This window comes from Bombina bombina, chromosome 7 (assembly GCF_027579735.1).
Source record: "Bombina bombina isolate aBomBom1 chromosome 7, aBomBom1.pri, whole genome shotgun sequence".
Taxonomy (NCBI): Eukaryota; Metazoa; Chordata; class Amphibia; order Anura; family Bombinatoridae; genus Bombina; species Bombina bombina.
Window position 1 is genome coordinate 36,449,560 of NC_069505.1, and position 14,552 is coordinate 36,464,111.

A 14,552-nucleotide genomic window follows, 5' to 3' on the forward strand; every position below is an offset into this window, starting at 1 on the left:
CTTAATTCCTAATCAAGTTGAAAAAAACACTTTATTATCCATTTTACTTTCTCAAAGTATAATAAAAACTAAACTCTTTGCTTTAGAAATGTAGGGAATAAAGCTCGATTAAGGAGCTTTTTTAATGGATACATTGAATATTAACAACCGTCGAAGGAGGATTCCAGAAACATCAGCAAACTGACAAAAGGTACAAACAGTGAAACTATGATCTAGAACTTTGAATGAAGTGTCACTTTTCAATAACACCAACGTTTTTTATTCTCTTTTAGAAGCTGGGATAATCTGTTAACACATGCAAATAAGCCAGGGTATAGTCTCTTTTTCACGTTGTTTACTTAGTTTTAATATCCTGAAGCAGTAAACACAAATTGAATTCTTTTGCACTTTAATACAAACAAAAGAAATTGGAGATTTGAAATGTGACTTTTTTTCTGAAGGTTTTTACTGTTTAGAGGACATACTCAAGTACACATTTAAAAAAAATCTTACTGCATGCTGAATGATCGTACTGCGATTCATAGATCTCTTGGTTGCAGATGATTGTCTAGAAACTGGAAACAAAGAATCTTGAAAAAAATAAGCCTATCTGATGGAATAACAACACTGGTTTTTACTTTGGATGATCAGTCCAACTTCTGAAGCTATATACCGTGATAAATTTGAAGATCAAAAGCATTGCATCTGAATTGTCAGAACGTATCAGAAAATATAATATTTATTCACAATATGATCATGGTCACCAACAGATAAACATGAATTAGTTTAGACAAACCGCAAAAATGGAGATGCCGGGGATTGAACCCGGGGCCTCATACATGCAAAGCATGCGCTCTACCACTGAGCTAAATCCCCTTAATAGGATTATTGGTGGACTTCATTTGAGTACAGGTGACTGTCGTATGTTGCATTTGTGGAAAGAATATAGATCCCTTGACCATTACAAAGAAAAGTGTTTTTTTATCAAATACAAGAAATAATCATTCCCTTGGATGATTTATTCAACCTTTGAGATAACAGATGCTATAAAGTTGTTAAAAGCCACGTATGGAGATGCCGGGGATTGAACCCGGGGCCTCATACATGCGAAGCATGCGCTCTACCACTGAGCTACATCCCCCCACTGAATTCCATTTGAAGTTTGGTACACACAAAGTCAAATAATAAAGAATGATGCTACGTTAGGGAAATTCAGACCTTTTAAGTCCTAATACCATCACGAACATGAGATACAAACATATTAACCCGGGGCCTCATACATGCGAGGCATGCGCTCTACCACTGAGCTACAGCCCCCCACTGAATTCCATTTGAAGTTTGGTACACACAAAGTCAAATAATAAAGAATGATGCTACATTAGGGAAATTCAGACCTTTTAAGTCTTAATACCATCACGAACATGAGATACAAACATATTACATTTTTTAAATTCAATTAAAAAGGAATCAAAATTGGATTATTTTACCCATTTTTATCCATGATCTAGAGCTAATACCATCACGAACATGAGATACAAACATATTAACCCGGGGCCTCATACATGCGAAGCATGCGCTCTACCACTGAGCTACATCCCCCCACTGAATTCCATTTGAAGTTTGGTACACACAAAGTCAAATAATAAAGAATGATGCTACATTAGGGAAATTCAGACCTTTTAAGTCTTAATACCATCACGAACATGAGATACAAACATATTACATTATTTAAATTCAATTAAAAAGGAATCAAAATTGGATTATTTTACCCATTTTTATCCATGATCTAGAACTTTGAATGAAGTGTCACTTTTCAATAACACCAACGTTTTTTATTCTCTTTTAGAAGCTGGGATAATCTGTTAACACATGCAAATAAGCCAGGGTATAGTCTCTTTTTCACGTTGTTTACTTAGTTTTAATATCCTGAAACAGTAAACACAAACTGAATTCTTTTGCACTTTAATACAAACAAAAGAAATTGGAGATTTGAAATGTGACTTTTTTTCTGAAGGTTTTTACTGTTTAGAGGACATACTCAAGTACACATTTAAAAAAAAGCTTACTGCATATTGAATGATCGTACTGCGATTCATAGATCTCTTGGTCACAGATGATTGTCTAGAAACTGGAAACAAAGAATCTTGAAAAAAAGCATGCCGGGGATTGAACCCGGGGCCTCATACATGCAAAGCATGCGCTCTACCACTGAGCTACATCACCTTAATAGGATTGTTGGTGGACTTCATTTGAGTACAGGTGACTGTCGTATGTTGCATTTGTGGAAAGAATATAGATCCCTTGACCATTACAAAGAAAAGTGTTTTTTTATCAAATACAAGAAATAATCATTCCCTTGGATGATTTATTCAACCTTTGAGATAACAGATGAATTCTGAAATCAGAGAAATCATTCAATGCTTTATAATGCCAAGCAAAGGATGCTTGCCGAGTTATCGTATCTTCATTGCATATTTCAGCTTAGCGATCAAGTACCATGCTATAAAGTTGTTAAAAGCCACCTATGGAGATGCCGGGGATTGAACCCGGCGCCTCATACATGCGAAGCATGCGCTCTACCACTGAGCTACATCCCCCCACTGAATTCCATTTGAAGTTTGGTACACACAAAGTCAAATATTAAAGAATGATGCTACGTTAGGGAAATTCAGACCTTTTAAGTCCTAATACCATCACGAACATGAGATACAAACATATTACATTTTTTAAATTCAATTAAAAAGGAATCAAAATTGGATTATTTTACCCATTTTTACCCATTTTAAAATCTACCTAATTTGTTGTTTCATTGATTTAACTAAAATTCTATTGGTAGCATGTGGTTTGTTTAAGGATTGACTGGAGACATAATTCCTAATCAAGTTGAAAAAAACACTTTATTATCCATTTTACTTTCTCAAAGTATAATAAAAACTAAACTCTTTGCTTTAGAAATGTAGGGAATAAAGCTCGATTAAGGAGCTTTTTTAATGGATACATTGAATATTAACAACCGTCGAAGGAGGATTCCAGAAACATCAGCAAACTGACAAAAGGTACAAACAGTGAAACTATGATCTAGAACTTTGAATGAAGTGTCACTTTTCAATAACACCAACGTTTTTTATTCTCTTTTAGAAGCTGGGATAATCTGTTAACACATGCAAATAAGCCAGGGTATAGTCTCTTTTTCACGTTGTTTACTTAGTTTTAATATCCTGAAACAGTAAACACAAATTGAATTCTTTTGCACTTTAATACAAACAAAAGAAATTGGAGATTTGAAATGTGACTTTTTTTCTGAAGGTTTTTACTGTTTAGAGGACATACTCAAGTACACATTTAAAAAAAAGCTTACTGCATGCTGAATGATCGTACTGCGATTCATAGATCTCTTGGTCGCAGATGATTGTCTAGAAACTGGAAACAAAGAATCTTGAAAAAAATAAGCCTATCTGATGGAATAACAACACTGGTTTTTACTTTGGATGATCAGTCCAACTTCTGAAGCTATATACCGTGATAAATTTGAAGATCAAAAGCATTGCATCTGAATTGTCAGAACGTATCAGAAAATATAATATTTATTCACAATATGATCATGGTCACCAACAGATAAACATGAATTAGTTTAGACAAACCGCAAAAATGGAGATGCCGGGGATTGAACCCGGGGCCTCATACATGCAAAGCATGCGCTCTACCACTGAGCTACATCCCCTTAATAGTATTGTTGGTGGACTTCATTTGAGTACAGGTGACTGTCGTATGTTGCATTTGTGGAAAGAATATAGATCCCTTGACCATTACAAAGAAAAGTGTTTTTTTTATCAAATACAAGAAATAATCATTCCCTTGGATGATTTATTCAACCTTTGAGATAACAGATGAATTCTGAAATCAGAGAAATCATTCAATGCTTTATAATGCCAAGCAAAGGATGCTTGCCGAGTTATCGTATCTTCATTGCATATTTCAGCTTAGCGATCAAGTACCATGCTATAAAGTTGTTAAAAGCCACGTATGGAGATGCCGGGGATTGAACCCGGGGCCTCATACATGCGAAGCATGCGCTCTACCACTGAGCTACATCCCCCCACTGAATTCCATTTGAAGTTTGGTACACACAAAGTCAAATATTAAAGAATGATGCTACGTTAGGGAAATTCAGACCTTTTAAGTCCTAATACCATCACGAACATGAGATACAAACATATTACATTTTTTAAATTCAATTAAAAAGGAATCAAAATTGGATTATTTTACCCATTTTTACCCATTTTAAAATCTACCTAATTTGTTGTTTCATTGATTTAACTAAAATTCTATTGGTAGCATGTGGTTTGTTTAAGGATTGACTGGAGACATAATTCCTAATCAAGTTGAAAAAAACACTTTATTATCCATTTTACTTTCTCAAAGTATAATAAAAACTAAACTCTTTGCTTTAGAAATGTAGGGAATAAAGCTCGATTAAGGAGCTTTTTTAATGGATACATTGAATATTAACAACCGTCGAAGGAGGATTCCAGAAACATCAGCAAACTGACAAAAGGTACAAACAGTGAAACTATGATCTAGAACTTTGAATGAAGTGTCACTTTTCAATAACACCAACGTTTTTTATTCTCTTTTAGAAGCTGGGATAATCTGTTAACACATGCAAATAAGCCAGGGTATAGTCTCTTTTTCACGTTGTTTACTTAGTTTTAATATCCTGAAACAGTAAACACAAATTGAATTCTTTTGCACTTTAATACAAACAAAAGAAATTGGAGATTTGAAATGTGACTTTTTTTCTGAAGGTTTTTACTGTTTAGAGGACATACTCAAGTACACATTTAAAAAAAAGCTTACTGCATGCTGAATGATCGTACTGCGATTCATAGATCTCTTGGTCGCAGATGATTGTCTAGAAACTGGAAACAAAGAATCTTGAAAAAAATAAGCCTATCTGATGGAATAACAACACTGGTTTTTACTTTGGATGATCAGTCCAACTTCTGAAGCTATATACCGTGATAAATTTGAAGATCAAAAGCATTGCATCTGAATTGTCAGAACGTATCAGAAAATATAATATTTATTCACAATATGATCATGGTCACCAACAGATAAACATGAATTAGTTTAGACAAACCGCAAAAATGGAGATGCCGGGGATTGAACCCGGGGCCTCATACATGCAAAGCATGCGCTCTACCACTGAGCTACATCCCCTTAATAGGATTGTTGGTGGACTTCATTTGAGTACAGGTGACTGTCGTATGTTGCATTTGTGGAAAGAATATAGATCCCTTGACCATTACAAAGAAAAGTGTTTTTTTATCAAATACAAGAAATAATCATTCCCTTGGATGATTTATTCAACCTTTGAGATAACAGATGAATTCTGAAATCAGAGAAATCATTCAATGCTTTATAATGCCAAGCAAAGGATGCTTGCCGAGTTATCGTATCTTCATTGCATATTTCAGCTTAGCGATCAAGTACCATGCTATAAAGTTGTTAAAAGCCACCTATGGAGATGCCGGGGATTGAACCCGGGGCCTCATACATGCGAAGCATGCGCTCTACCACTGAGCTACATCCCCCCACTGAATTCCATTTGAAGTTTGGTACACACAAAGTCAAATAATAAAGAATGATGCTACATTAGGGAAATTCAGACCTTTTAAGTCCTAATACCATCACGAACATGAGATACAAACATATTACATTTTTTAAATTCAATTAAAAAGGAATCAAAATTGGATTATTTTACCCATTTTTACCCATTTTAAAATCTACCTAATTTGTTGTTTCATTGATTTAACTAAAATTCTATTGGTAGCATGTGGTTTGTTTAAGGATTGACTGGAGACATAATTCCTAATCAAGTTGAAAAAAACACTTTATTATCCATTTTACTTTCTCAAAGTATAATAAAAACTAAACTCTTTGCTTTAGAAATGTAGGGAATAAAACTCGATTAAGGAGCTTTTTTAATGGATACATTGAATATTAACAACCGTCGAAGGAGGATTCCAGAAACATCAGCAAACTGACAAAAGGTACAAACAGTGAAACTATGATCTAGAACTTTGAATGAAGTGTCACTTTTCAATAACACCAACGTTTTTTATTCTCTTTTAGAAGCTGGGATAATCTGTTAACACATGCAAAAAAGCCAGGGTATAGTCTCTTTTTCACGTTGTTTACTTAGTTTTAATATCCTGAAACAGTAAACACAAATTGAATTCTTTTGCACTTTAATACAAACAAAAGAAATTGGAGATTTGAAATGTGACTTTTTTTCTGAAGGTTTTTACTGTTTAGAGGACATACTCAAGCACACATTTAAAAAAAAGCTTACTGCATGCTGAATGATCGTACTGCGATTCATAGATCTCTTGGTCGCAGATGATTGTCTAGAAACTGGAAACAAAGAATCTTGAAAAAAATAAGCCTATCTGATGGAATAACAACACTGGTTTTTACTTTGGATGATCAGTCCAACTTCTGAAGCTATATACCGTGATAAATTTGAAGATCAAAAGCATTGCATCTGAATTGTCAGAACGTATCAGAAAATATAATATTTATTCACAATATGATCATGGTCACCAACAGATAAACATGAATTAGTTTAGACAAACTGCAAAAATGGAGATGCCGGGGATTGAACCCGGGGCCTCATACATGCAAAGCATGCGCTCTACCACTGAGCTACATCCCCTTAATAGGATTGTTGGTGGACTTCATTTGAGTACAGGTGACTGTCGTATGTTGCATTTGTGGAAAGAATATAGATCCCTTGACCATTACAAAGAAAAGTGTTTTTTTATCAAATACAAGAAATAATCATTCCCTTGGATGATTTATTCAACCTTTGAGATAACAGATGAATTCTGAAATCAGAGAAATCATTCAATGCTTTATAATGCCAAGCAAAGGATGCTTGCCGAGTTATCGTATCTTCATTGCATATTTCAGCTTAGCGATCAAGTACCATGCTATAAAGTTGTTAAAAGCCACGTATGGAGATGCCGGGGATTGAACCCGGGGCCTCATACATGCGAAGCATGCGCTCTAAATCATTCCCTTTGATGATTTATTCAACCTTTGAGATAACAGATGAATTCTGAAATCAGAGAAATCATTCAATGCTTTATAATGCCAAGCAAAGGATGCTTGCCGAGTTATCGTATCTTCATTGCATATTTCAGCTTAGCGATCAAGTACCATGCTATAAAGTTGTTAAAAGCCACCTATGGAGATGCCGGGGATTGAACCCGGGGCCTCATACATGCGAAGCATGCGCTCTACCACTGAGCTACATCCCCCCACTGAATTCCATTTGAAGTTTGGTACACACAAAGTCAAATAATAAAGAATGATGCTACGTTAGGGAAATTCAGACCTTTTAAGTCCTAATACCATCACGAACATGAGATACAAACATATTACATTTTTTAAATTCAATTAAAAAGGAATCAAAATTGGATTATTTTACCCATTTTTACCCATTTTAAAATCTACCTAATTTGTTGTTTCATTGATTTAACTAAAATTCTATTGGTAGCATGTGGTTTGTTTAAGGATTGACTGGAGACATAATTCCTAATCAAGTTGAAAAAAACACTTTATTATCCATTTTACTTTCTCAAAGTATAATAAAAACTAAACTCTTTGCTTTAGAAATGTAGGGAATAAAACTCGATTAAGGAGCTTTTTTAATGGATACATTGAATATTAACAACCATCGAAGGAGGATTCCAGAAACATCAGCAAACTGACAAAAGGTACAAACAGTGAAACTATGATCTAGAACTTTGAATGAAGTGTCACTTTTCAATAACACCAACGTTTTTTATTCTCTTTTAGAAGCTGGGATAATCTGTTAACACATGCAAATAAGCCAGGGTATAGTCTCTTTTTCACGTTTTTTACTTAGTTTTAATATCCTGAAACAGTAAACACAAATTGAATTCTTTTGCACTTTAAGACAAACAAAAGAAATTGGAGATTTGAAATGTGACTTTTTTTCTGAAGGTTTTTACTGTTTAGAGGACATACTCAAGCACACATTTAAAAAAAAGCTTACTGCATGCTGAATGATCGTACTGCGATTCATAGATCTCTTGGTCGCAGATGATTGTCTAGAAACTGGAAACAAAGAATCTTGAAAAAAATAAGCCTATCTGATGGAATAACAACACTGGTTTTTACTTTGGATGATCAGTCCAACTTCTGAAGCTATATACCGTGATAAATTTGAAGATCAAAAGCATTGCATCTGAATTGTCAGAACGTATCAGAAAATATAATATTTATTCACAATATGATCATGGTCACCAACAGATAAACATGAATTAGTTTAGACAAACCGCAAAAATGGAGATGCCGGGGATTGAACCCGGGGCCTCATACATGCAAAGCATGCGCTCTACCACTGAGCTACATCCCCTTAATAGGATTGTTGGTGGACTTCATTTGAGTACAGGTGACTGTCGTATGTTGCATTTGTGGAAAGAATATAGATCCCTTGACCATTACAAAGAAAAGTGTTTTTTTATCAAATACAAGAAATAATCATTCCCTTGGATGATTTATTCAACCTTTGAGATAACAGATGAATTCTGAAATCAGAGAAATCATTCAATGCTTTATAATGCCAAGCAAAGGATGCTTGCCGAGTTATCGTATCTTCATTGCATATTTCAGCTTAGCGATCAAGTACCATGCTATAAAGTTGTTAAAAGCCACGTATGGAGATGCCGGGGATTGAACCCGGGGCCTCATACATGCAAAGCATGCGCTCTACCACTGAGCTACATCCCCTTAATAGGATTGTTGGTGGACTTCATTTGAGTACAGGTGACTGTCGTATGTTGCATTTGTGGAAAGAATATAGATCCCTTGACCATTACAAAGAAAAGTGTTTTTTTTATCAAATACAAGAAATAATCATTCCCTTGGATGATTTATTCAACCTTTGAGATAACAGATGAATTCTGAAATCAGAGAAATCATTCAATGCTTTATAATGCCAAGCAAAGGATGCTTGCCGAGTTATCGTATCTTCATTGCATATTTCAGCTGGGCGATCAAGTACCATGCTATAAAGTTGTTAAAAGCCACATATGGAGATGCCGGGGATTGAACCCGGGGCCTCATACATGCGATTCATAGATCTCTTGGTCGCAGATGATTGTCTAGAAACTGGAAACAAAGAATCTTGAAAAAAATAAGCCTATCTGAAGGAATAACAACACTGGTTTTTACTTTGGATGATCAGTCCAACTTCTGAAGCTATATACCGTGATAAATTTGAAGATCAAAAGCATTGCATCTGAATTGTCAGAACGTATCAGAAAATATAATATTTATTCACAATATGATCATGGTCACCAACAGATAAACATGAATTAGTTTAGACAAACCGCAAAAATGGAGATGCCGGGGATTGAACCCGGGGCCTCATACATGCAAAGCATGCGCTCTACCACTGAGCTACATCCCCTTAATAGGATTGTTGGTGGACTTCATTTGAGTACAGGTGACTGTCGTATGTTGCATTTGTGGAAAGAATATAGATCCCTTGACCATTACAAAGAAAAGTGTTTTTTTATCAAATACAAGAAATAATCATTCCCTTGGATGATTTATTCAACCTTTGAGATAACAGATGAATTCTGAAATCAGAGAAATCATTCAATGCTTTATAATGCCAAGCAAAGGATGCTTGCCGAGTTATTGTATCTTCATTGCATATTCCAGCTTAGCGATCAAGTACCATGCTATAAAGTTGTTAAATGCCACCTATGGAGATGCCGGGGATTGAACCCGGGGCCTCATACATGCGAAGCATGCGCTCTACCACTGAGCTACATCCCCCCACTGAATTCCATTTGAAGTTTGGTACACACAAAGTCAAATATTAAAGAATGATGCTACATTAGGGAAATTCAGACCTTTTAAGTCCTAATACCATCACGAACATGAGATACAAACATATTACATTTTTTAAATTCAATTAAAAAGGAATCAAAATTGGATTATTTTACCCATTTTTACCCATTTTAAAATCTACCTAATTTGTTGTTTCATTGATTTAACTAAAATTCTATTGGTAGCATGTGGTTTGTTTAAGGATTGACTGGAGACATAATTCCTAATCAAGTTGAAAAAAACACTTTATTATCCATTTTACTTTCTCAAAGTATAATAAAAACTAAACTCTTTGCTTTAGAAATGTAGGGAATAAAACTCGATTAAGGAGCTTTTTTAATGGATACATTGAATATTAACAACCATCGAAGGAGGATTCCAGAAACATCAGCAAACTGACAAAAGGTACAAACAGTGAAACTATGATCTAGAACTTTGAATGAAGTGTCACTTTTCAATAACACCAACGTTTTTTATTCTCTTTTAGAAGCTGGGATAATCTGTTAACACATGCAAATAAGCCAGGGTATAGTCTCTTTTTCACGTTTTTTACTTAGTTTTAATATCCTGAAACAGTAAACACAAATTGAATTCTTTTGCACTTTAAGACAAACAAAAGAAATTGGAGATTTGAAATGTGACTTTTTTTCTGAAGGTTTTTACTGTTTAGAGGACATACTCAAGTACACATTTAAAATAAAGCTTACTGCATGCTGAATGATCGTACTGCGATTCATAGATCTCTTGGTCGCAGATGATTGTCTAGAAACTGGAAACAAAGAATCTTGAAAAAAATAAGCCTATCTGATGGAATAACAACACTGGTTTTTACTTTGGATGATCAGTCCAACTTCTGAAGCTATATACCGTGATAAATTTGAAGATCAAAAGCATTGCATCTGAATTGTCAGAACGTATCAGAAAATATAATATTTATTCACAATATGATCATGGTCACCAACAGATAAACATGAATTAGTTTAGACAAACCGCAAAAATGGAGATGCCGGGGATTGAACCCGGGGCCTCATACATGCAAAGCATGCGCTCTACCACTGAGCTACATCCCCTTAATAGGAGTGTTGGTGGACTTCATTTGAGTACAGGTGACTGTCGTATGTTGCATTTGTGGAAAGAATATAGATCCCTTGACCATTACAAAGAAAAGTGTTTTTTTATCAAATACAAGAAATAATCATTCCCTTTGATGATTTATTCAACCTTTGAGATAACAGATGAATTCTGAAATCAGAGAAATCATTCAATGCTTTATAATGCCAAGCAAAGGATGCTTGCCGAGTTATTGTATCTTCATTGCATATTCCAGCTTAGCGATCAAGTACCATGCTATAAAGTTGTTAAATGCCACCTATGGAGATGCCGGGGATTGAACCCGGGGCCTCATACATGCGAAGCATGCGCTCTACCACTGAGCTACATCCCCCCACTGAATTCCATTTGAAGTTTGGTACACACAAAGTCAAATAATAAAGAATGATGCTACATTAGGGAAATTCAGACCTTTTAAGTCCTAATACCATCACGAACATGAGATACAAACATATTACATTTTTTAAATTCAATTAAAAAGGAATCAAAATTGGATTATTTTACCCATTTTTACCCATTTTAAAATCTACCTAATTTGTTGTTTCATTGATTTAACTAAAATTCTATTGGTAGCATGTGGTTTGTTTAAGGATTGACTGGAGACATAATTCCTAATCAAGTTGAAAAAAACACTTTATTATCCATTTTACTTTCTCAAAGTATAATAAAAACTAAACTCTTTGCTTTAGAAATGTAGGGAATAAAACTCGATTAAGGAGCTTTTTTAATGGATACATTGAATATTAACAACCATCGAAGGAGGATTCCAGAAACATCAGCAAACTGACAAAAGGTACAAACAGTGAAACTATGATCTAGAACTTTGAATGAAGTGTCACTTTTCAATAACACCAACGTTTTTTATTCTCTTTTAGAAGCTGGGATAATCTGTTAACACATGCAAAAAAGCCAGGGTATAGTCTCTTTTTCACGTTTTTTACTTAGTTTTAATATCCTGAAACAGTAAACACAAATTGAATTCTTTTGCACTTTAAGACAAACAAAAGAAATTGGAGATTTGAAATGTGACTTTTTTTCTGAAGGTTTTTACTGTTTAGAGGACATACTCAAGCACACATTTAAAATAAAGCTTACTGCATGCTGAATGATCGTACTGCGATTCATAGATCTCTTGGTCACAGATGATTGTCTAGAAACTGGAAACAAAGAATCTTGAAAAAAATAAGCCTATCTGATGGAATAACAACACTGGTTTTTACTTTGGATGATCAGTCCAACTTCTGAAGCTATATACCGTGATAAATTTGAAGATCAAAAGCATTGCATCTGAATTGTCAGAACGTATCAGAAAATATAATATTTATTCACAATATGATCATGGTCACCAACAGATAAACATGAATTAGTTTAGACAAACCGCAAAAATGGAGATGCCGGGGATTGAACCCGAGGCCTCATACATGCAAAGCATGCACTCTACCACTGAGCTACATCCCCTTAATAGGAGTGTTGGTGGACTTCATTTGAGTACAGGTGACTGTCGTATGTTGCATTTGTGGAAAGAATATAGATCCCTTGACCATTACAAAGAAAAGTGTTTTTTTTATCAAATACAAGAAATAATCATTCCCTTTGATGATTTATTCAACCTTTGAGATAACAGATGAATTCTGAAATCAGAGAAATCATTCAATGCTTTATAATGCCAAGCAAAGGATGCTTGCCGAGTTATCGTATCTTCATTGCATATTTCAGCTTAGCGATCAAGTACCATGCTATAAAGTTGTTAAAAGCCACCTATGGAGATGCCAGGGATTGAACCCGGGGCCTCATACATGCGAAGCATGCGCTCTACCACTGAGCTACATCCCCCCACTGAATTCCATTTGAAGTTTGGTACACACAAAGTCAAATATTAAAGAATGATGCTACGTTAGGGAAATTCAGACCTTTTAAGTCCTAATACCATCACGAACATGAGATACAAACATATTACATTTTTTAAATTCAATTAAAAAGGAATCAAAATTGGATTATTTTACCCATTTTTACCCATTTTAAAATCTACCTAATTTGTTGTTTCATTGATTTAACTAAAATTCTATTGGTAGCATGTGGTTTGTTTAAGGATTGACTGGAGACATAATTCCTAATCAAGTTGAAAAAAACACTTTATTATCCATTTTACTTTCTCAAAGTATAATAAAAACTAAACTCTTTGCTTTAGAAATGTAGGGAATAAAACTCGATTAAGGAGCTTTTTTAATGGATACATTGAATATTAACAACCGTCGAAGGAGGATTCCAGAAACATCAGCAAACTGACAAAAGGTACAAACAGTGAAACTATGATCTAGAACTTTGAATGAAGTGTCACTTTTCAATAACACCAACGTTTTTTATTCTCTTTTAGAAACTGGGATAATCTGTTAACACATGCAAAAAAGCCAGGGTATAGTCTCTTTTTCACGTTTTTTACTTAGTTTTAATATCCTGAAACAGTAAACACAAATTGAATTCTTTTGCACTTTAAGACAAACAAAAGAAATTGGAGATTTGAAATGTGACTTTTTTTCTGAAGGTTTTTACTGTTTAGAGGACATACTCAAGTACACATTTAAAATAAAGCTTACTGCATGCTGAATGATCGTACTGCGATTCATAGATCTCTTGGTCGCAGATGATTGTCTAGAAACTGGAAACAAAGAATCTTGAAAAAAATAAGCCTATCTGATGGAATAACAACACTGGTTTTTACTTTGGATGATCAGTCCAACTTCTGAAGCTATATACCGTGATAAATTTGAAGATCAAAAGCATTGCATCTGAATTGTCAGAACGTATCAGAAAATATAATATTTCTTCACAATATGATCATGGTCACCAACAGATAAACATGAATTAGTTTAGACAAACCGCAAAAATGGAGATGCCGGGGATTGAACCCGGGGCCTCATACATGCAAAGCATGCGCTCTACCACTGAGCTACATCCCCTTAATAGGAGTGTTGGTGGACTTCATTTGAGTACAGGTGACTGTCGTATGTTGCATTTGTGGAAAGAATATAGATCCCTTGACCATTACAAAGAAAAGTGTTTTTTTATCAAATACAAGAAATAATCATTCCCTTTGATGATTTATTCAACCTTTGAGATAACAGATGAATTCTGAAATCAGAGAAATCATTCAATGCTTTATAATGCCAAGCAAAGGATGCTTGCCGAGTTATCGTATCTTCATTGCATATTTCAGCTTAGCGATCAAGTACCATGCTATAAAGTTGTTAAAAGCCACCTATGGAGATGCCGGGGATTGAACCCGGGGCCTCATACATGCGAAGCATGCGCTCTACCACTGAGCTACATCCCCCCACTGAATTCCATTTGAAGTTTGGTACACACAAAGTCAAATATTAAAGAATGATGCTACGTTAGGGAAATTCAGACCTTTTAAGTCCTAATACCATCACGAACATGAGATACAAACATATTACATTTTTTAAATTCAATTAAAAAGGAATCAAAATTGGATTATTTTACCCATTTTTACCCATTTTAAAATCTACCTA

General features: G+C 34.6%; 20 non-coding genes across 20 annotated transcripts; all 20 read right to left on the bottom strand.

The window, feature by feature from the left end:
* Positions 1-783: 783 nt before the first annotated feature.
* TRNAA-UGC (transfer RNA alanine (anticodon UGC)) lies at positions 784-855 on the bottom strand. The gene has a single exon. It is a non-coding gene; the product is annotated as a tRNA-Ala (tRNA).
* Positions 856-1,048: 193 nt separating this feature from the next.
* Positions 1,049-1,120, bottom strand: TRNAA-CGC (transfer RNA alanine (anticodon CGC)). The gene has a single exon. It is a non-coding gene; the product is annotated as a tRNA-Ala (tRNA).
* A 1,010-nt stretch (positions 1,121-2,130) lies between these two features.
* TRNAA-UGC (transfer RNA alanine (anticodon UGC)) lies at positions 2,131-2,203 on the bottom strand. The gene has a single exon. It is a non-coding gene; the product is annotated as a tRNA-Ala (tRNA).
* Positions 2,204-2,504: 301 nt separating this feature from the next.
* TRNAA-CGC (transfer RNA alanine (anticodon CGC)) lies at positions 2,505-2,576 on the bottom strand. Its single transcript has one exon. It is a non-coding gene; the product is annotated as a tRNA-Ala (tRNA).
* A 1,052-nt stretch (positions 2,577-3,628) lies between these two features.
* On the bottom strand, positions 3,629-3,700 carry TRNAA-UGC (transfer RNA alanine (anticodon UGC)). Its single transcript has one exon. It is a non-coding gene; the product is annotated as a tRNA-Ala (tRNA).
* A 303-nt stretch (positions 3,701-4,003) lies between these two features.
* TRNAA-CGC (transfer RNA alanine (anticodon CGC)) lies at positions 4,004-4,075 on the bottom strand. Its single transcript has one exon. It is a non-coding gene; the product is annotated as a tRNA-Ala (tRNA).
* Positions 4,076-5,127: 1,052 nt separating this feature from the next.
* On the bottom strand, positions 5,128-5,199 carry TRNAA-UGC (transfer RNA alanine (anticodon UGC)). The gene has a single exon. It is a non-coding gene; the product is annotated as a tRNA-Ala (tRNA).
* A 302-nt stretch (positions 5,200-5,501) lies between these two features.
* TRNAA-CGC (transfer RNA alanine (anticodon CGC)) lies at positions 5,502-5,573 on the bottom strand. Its single transcript has one exon. It is a non-coding gene; the product is annotated as a tRNA-Ala (tRNA).
* A 1,052-nt stretch (positions 5,574-6,625) lies between these two features.
* On the bottom strand, positions 6,626-6,697 carry TRNAA-UGC (transfer RNA alanine (anticodon UGC)). The gene has a single exon. It is a non-coding gene; the product is annotated as a tRNA-Ala (tRNA).
* Positions 6,698-7,232: 535 nt separating this feature from the next.
* TRNAA-CGC (transfer RNA alanine (anticodon CGC)) lies at positions 7,233-7,304 on the bottom strand. The gene has a single exon. It is a non-coding gene; the product is annotated as a tRNA-Ala (tRNA).
* Positions 7,305-8,356: 1,052 nt separating this feature from the next.
* Positions 8,357-8,428, bottom strand: TRNAA-UGC (transfer RNA alanine (anticodon UGC)). The gene has a single exon. It is a non-coding gene; the product is annotated as a tRNA-Ala (tRNA).
* Positions 8,429-8,730: 302 nt separating this feature from the next.
* Positions 8,731-8,802, bottom strand: TRNAA-UGC (transfer RNA alanine (anticodon UGC)). The gene has a single exon. It is a non-coding gene; the product is annotated as a tRNA-Ala (tRNA).
* A 610-nt stretch (positions 8,803-9,412) lies between these two features.
* On the bottom strand, positions 9,413-9,484 carry TRNAA-UGC (transfer RNA alanine (anticodon UGC)). Its single transcript has one exon. It is a non-coding gene; the product is annotated as a tRNA-Ala (tRNA).
* A 302-nt stretch (positions 9,485-9,786) lies between these two features.
* Positions 9,787-9,858, bottom strand: TRNAA-CGC (transfer RNA alanine (anticodon CGC)). The gene has a single exon. It is a non-coding gene; the product is annotated as a tRNA-Ala (tRNA).
* A 1,052-nt stretch (positions 9,859-10,910) lies between these two features.
* Positions 10,911-10,982, bottom strand: TRNAA-UGC (transfer RNA alanine (anticodon UGC)). The gene has a single exon. It is a non-coding gene; the product is annotated as a tRNA-Ala (tRNA).
* A 302-nt stretch (positions 10,983-11,284) lies between these two features.
* TRNAA-CGC (transfer RNA alanine (anticodon CGC)) lies at positions 11,285-11,356 on the bottom strand. Its single transcript has one exon. It is a non-coding gene; the product is annotated as a tRNA-Ala (tRNA).
* Positions 11,357-12,408: 1,052 nt separating this feature from the next.
* TRNAA-UGC (transfer RNA alanine (anticodon UGC)) lies at positions 12,409-12,480 on the bottom strand. Its single transcript has one exon. It is a non-coding gene; the product is annotated as a tRNA-Ala (tRNA).
* Positions 12,481-12,783: 303 nt separating this feature from the next.
* TRNAA-CGC (transfer RNA alanine (anticodon CGC)) lies at positions 12,784-12,855 on the bottom strand. Its single transcript has one exon. It is a non-coding gene; the product is annotated as a tRNA-Ala (tRNA).
* Positions 12,856-13,907: 1,052 nt separating this feature from the next.
* TRNAA-UGC (transfer RNA alanine (anticodon UGC)) lies at positions 13,908-13,979 on the bottom strand. The gene has a single exon. It is a non-coding gene; the product is annotated as a tRNA-Ala (tRNA).
* A 302-nt stretch (positions 13,980-14,281) lies between these two features.
* On the bottom strand, positions 14,282-14,353 carry TRNAA-CGC (transfer RNA alanine (anticodon CGC)). Its single transcript has one exon. It is a non-coding gene; the product is annotated as a tRNA-Ala (tRNA).
* Positions 14,354-14,552: the final 199 nt, after the last annotated feature.